Source organism: Apium graveolens, chromosome 4, assembly GCF_009905375.1.
Source record: "Apium graveolens cultivar Ventura chromosome 4, ASM990537v1, whole genome shotgun sequence".
Classification (NCBI taxonomy): domain Eukaryota; kingdom Viridiplantae; phylum Streptophyta; class Magnoliopsida; order Apiales; family Apiaceae; genus Apium; species Apium graveolens.
In genome coordinates this window covers 144700988-144706428 of record NC_133650.1, presented here as the reverse complement: position 1 = coordinate 144706428, position 5441 = coordinate 144700988, and positions in this window count along the sequence as shown.

Genomic DNA, 5441 nt, shown 5'->3' with positions numbered 1-5441 from the left:
CAGTTGTTGCTCCTACCACTCAGACCAGACCAGCCTTTCTCAAGGCAAGTGATTCAACATGTCTTTCGAATTCACTGTAAATAGTTCATATATATCGATGCAATTATCCTGAGTCATTTTGATATATTTAAATCAAGCGTATCTTTTGTTTATCTTTGAGTTATATAGAGATGCCATGAACCCTCGAGTACGTATTGCAAGTAGTTCAAAAGTCTTTTCATGATAGTTGAATGCCATGATAAAATGAAGAGTTGTTATATTACTTGATTGATCCTCTTGATTAACATGCTGATGATTCCTAAGTATTGATATCTCATCCTGATACTTGAATCCCTATAGAAACTTACCTTGAATCCTGAAAGCCAGATATTTATCAAAGTGATTCCTCATTGATTGATACCCCTCTTTCTTATCCTAAAGCTTGACAATCCTGATATATCCTGAGCTAAAGATCATTTCTTCATACCTTAACACCCTTAGTATTCATGAAGCTTATCTTCTTGATGATCCAACACCTGTACCTTAACGTGAAACCATTGCTTTAAGCCCAGTTTGGCAGTACCCCTTCATATTATCCATTAGCCTCACTAAATTTCCTTGTCCAAGTTTTGACATATGAAAACCTTTTAGTTACCCTAATAGAGTAAAGTTTTGTGAATCATGGCCCTGAGATTTAGTACCATATTTCCCGTGTTTCGAGTTAATCTATAATCCCTTGATAAAAATGTTTACTGTTAAAAGAGATTTTGTTATAATTCGGCATTAGTTTTTGAAATAAATAAAATGTGGGTTTTCAGTCCCAAAGGGGGATAAATGTTTTCTTTGAATAGTGGATCTGGACTGAGACGTGAGTCCTTTCCATACTTATATTAGGCTTAAAAGTTTCCTAGGGATTCCCATTAATGTTTTAGAACCCAGCGAGGTTCGGGATTACTTCGTGGCTGATCATCGGCTGTAATCCGTAGCGTCATAAAATGATTTTGATTAAGACATGATTTTGAAATTGTTTTGCTACAAGTAAAATGATGCCATCTCACATAGTTTTATCTCTCGTTATCATTGGTTATGTCTTTCCATTGTTATTCTTTAATGTATATCTCGATTTATGTTTTGTATCGTACTGTTAGCACTTGTTGAGCATTTGGCTCACTCCTTGCTTTACCCTGATATTACAGCTAGCGGCTATGGTTAGATTCAAGCAGACTGCCCGTAAGACCTGTGATGCTGATGCTTATGTTCAAGCTCAGGTAGAATAAGTGATAGTAGTTTGTGTGAGGACTCGGTATTTAAAATCAGATATAATAGTTGGTAGTGTTGGGCTGTTCCAAACCCTAAACTGTAAGATCTTGGATTTGGTTGTGTTATTTCTGTTAAAATTTTGTAATAGCTATATTTAATTTGCTGTTTAAGTTGGGGGCCTGACAGGTTTTGGTATCAGAGCTACGGTTTAGAGTCCCTGGACAGCCCAAATAGGTTATAGGATATGTGTGTAGGTTATAGATAATATGCGAGAGAGTAGGTTAAGTAAATTTATTATTAATACTCCTCTTATTGGTTGTCAGCAAAGGGCGCATTCCTCGTCATCCTCTGGGTCGGACGACACTATTGCTTTCACTGTGTATGCTGAGTTGATGCGCGAGTTCGACATGCTTCAGGGCAAGTACGACCGACTGATAGACCGACTGAAGAACGTGTATCTGGACAGCCGAAACTACGAAGGGAAGCCCAAGGAGCAGATGACTGCGAGACTTGAGACCTTGGTTCAGTACATCAACACTAAGCTTGAGGAGATGCCAGCGCACCGGGACTGCACCAGCCAGTATGTCATTCAGATGGTGGCGGATGAGCTCCAGAGCATTGTGAAGACGCTTCGAGAGGAAAAGACTACCAAGCCCCGTTCAGATGGAGTGTAACCTTAGTTCTTTCCGTTTACCTTTCATGTTGTTGTACTATCAGACTCTGTGGAACCCCCGGTTATTTCCGTTGTTTCCTTTAAATAAGCCTGTTATTCCTGGAATCAGACTTTGTCCTAATCCTATGTATTGTGACCTTTAAAATTTCAATAATTATGTTCGATTTTCCATTTGCTCTCAATTGTTATTTTACGTTTTTATATGCATCACCATATCAGCTTAATTTGGAAACTTGACCCCATATGTAAACAAGAATGCCATGCGATACCCTCGAATCATTTTATCATTCATATCTGTTTTGACATAACTCTTATTTCAGGATCATTCCTCCCAAAAAGAAGAACCCAACAACCACATCCACCACAGACCCAAACATTCTTCGACTACTGGAAACTTTGCAACAGCAAACCAATGCTATAGCTCAACAACAACTAACTCTTCAACAACGAATTGAAAACCAAGATAACCGTGAACCACACCAACCACCTGAACCACCAGTACCACCTAGACAAGTTGTCACTTTCAAGGCTTTTCAGAACGTGAACCCACCTGTATTTCATGATACCACTGATCCAGTGATAGCTAACACATGGATCAAGGAGATGGAAAGGGCTTTTGAGTTGGTACAGTTAGGAGACGATCAGAAGACGCCGTATGCTACTTACTTCTTGAAGGGTGAAGTCATCTATTGGTGGGAATCAGTAAAAGCTATGGAAGTCACTCAGCAGGTTTCTTGGGAGAGATTTAAGAAATTATTTCTGGACAAGTATTACCCTAAGTACATGCGGAATCAGATGGAACTTAAATTTCTTGAGTTGAAGCAAGGGAACATGACTGTACTAGAGTATGAGAAGAAGTTTACTGAGTTGTCAAGGTTTGTGACGAAGTATACCAGCACTGAGGAGGAAAACACAAAGAAATTTCAACAAGGATTGGAGCCTTGGATCAGAGATAGAGTGGCTATGTTTGAGCTTGAAACTTACGCGGGAGTAGTACAGAAAGCTGCTCTGATTGAGAATAATGGGACGCAGTCAAGGAAGGAAAGGGATAACAAGAAGAGGAAGGTTCCATTTTATGGAGAAAAGTCTGAAGTGGGAAGTTCACAAGATCGGAATATAAAGAGGATTGGATTGCAGAAGGGCGGAAATTTTCAAAAGAAAGGAAATTTGGGTAAAAGGCAAGAATCGAAGGGGAACAATCAGGCAAGCCAAGGGCAAGTTGGAGAAAACAGGTTCCAGAGACCGGAATGCAAGCACTGTGGAAGAAGGCACCCTGGATTATGTAATAAGTTGAGCATGACATGTTATAGGTGCAACCAGAAGGGACATTTGGCAAATGAGTGCAAGATGTCGAAGCCAGGAGTTACGTGTTACAAGTGTGGGAAGACTGGACACATGGCTAGGGAATGCAAGGCAACCAGACCACTCAAAGCTTTAATGAACGTGGCAAGTACCAGTGCAAGCATGCCAGCTGAGGTATTGGCATTACCTCCACCACCTACACCAACCCCGCAAGCAACAGCAAGGACATTTGATATGAAGATGAAGGATGCTGTTCAGAATTCGGAGGTGATAGCAGGTACACTTTTACTCAATAATGTCAAAGCTAAAGTATTGATCGATTCGGGAGCAACAAGATCTTTCATATCAGAATCTTTTGTTGATAAGCTTCAATGTGACAAAATGATTATGAGTGAGGTAGTAAATGTGGTAATTGCAAACCAAGAAAAGATTCCTGTGAATCAACTTTGTCCAAAGTGTGAGATTGATATTTCGGGGTATAAGTTTTTAGCCGACTTGATACTCTTCAAGTTGGGAGAGTTTGATATAATTTTAGGAATGGATTGGTTAGGGGAAAATAGCGCTCAGATTAATTGTAAGACCAAGAAGGTGTATTTAAAGACGAAGAATGGAAAGAAGGTAGTATTCAAGGGGCAGAGACAAGAGCAACTATTTCTTACAATTGTTCAGGCCAAGAAGCTACTTAGAAAAGGTTGTGAGTCGTTCCTAGCGTATGTAGTGGATTCAGAAAAAGGTAGCTCTAGCTTAGAAGATATTCCTGTAGTTAACGAGTTTCCCGATGTGTTTCCCGACGAACTACCAGGCTTACCACCAGATCGACAAATCGAGTTCGAGATCAACCTTGCTCCAGGCACGGAACCAGTTTCAAAGGCCCTATATAGGATGGCACCAGCAGAAATGAAAGAGTTGGCGAGCCAGCTACAAGAATTGTTGGATAAGGGAGTGGTACGGTCAAGTACGTCGCCGTGGGGAGCACCTGTTTTGTTTGTAAAAAAGAAAGATGGGAGTATGCGACTATGCATAGATTATCGAGAGTTGAATAAGGCAACGATCAAGAACCGCTACCCGCTACCAAGTATAGATGACCTTTTTGACCAGTTGAAGGGAGCAAAATGCTTTTCGAAGATTGATTTGAGATCGGGATACCATCAATTATAGATCAAGGAAGAAGATATTCCCAAGACCGCATTTAGGACCAGATATGGGCATTATGAATTCCTAGTAATGCCGTTTGGATTGACCAACGCTCCGGCTGCATTTATGGATCTGATGAATCGGGTATTTAAGAAGTATTTGGACAAATTTGTCATGGTATTCATTGATGATATCCTTATTTATTCTAAGTCGGAAGAAGAACATAAGCAGCACCTCTGGATAGCATTGGAAATACTTCGTCAAGAGAAGTTGTATGCCAAGTTTACAAAATGTGAGTTTTGGTTAAAAGAAGTTCAATTTTTGGGGCATGTCATTGGAAATGAAGGAGTTAAAGTGGATCCGGAAAAGATTGAGGCAATTATGAGTTGGGAGAGGCCAAAGACTCCTACGGAAGTGCGAAGTTTTCTAGGATTGGCAGGATACTACAGAAGGTTTGTCAAGGATTTTTCGAAAATCTCCACGCCATTGACCAAGTTAACCAGAAAGAATCAAAAGTTTGAATGGAGTGCAGAATGTGAGGATAACCTTCAAGAGTTGAAGCAGAAATTGGTAACAGCTCCGGTGTTAGTACTTCCAGACGATCAAGGGAACTTTGTAATATTCAGCGACGCTTCACATAAGGGTTTGGGTTGTGTGTTGATGCAACACAGTCAAGTGATCGCATATGCGTCAAGACAGTTGAAACCGCATGAGTTAAAGTACCCGACGCATGACTTGGAACTAGCCGCCATAGTGTTCGCACTTAAGATTTGGAGACATTACCTCTACAGAGAGAAGTGTGAAATCTACACGGATCACAAGAGTTTAAAGTACATTTTTACTCAGAAAGAGCTCAATATGAGGCAGAAGAGATGGCTGGAATTGATCAAGGACTATGACTGTTCGATAAATTGCCATCCTGGAAAGGCGAATGTTGTGGCCGATGCTCTGAGTAGGAAGGAGAGATTGAATAAGATGACAACACCAAAGGAGTTATCTGAAGAAATCAAGAGATTTGAACTGGAACTTTGTGATTATGGAAAAGTTGAGGAAGTTTATCGCGCAATGACTTTTCAGCCAACACTAGTGGACA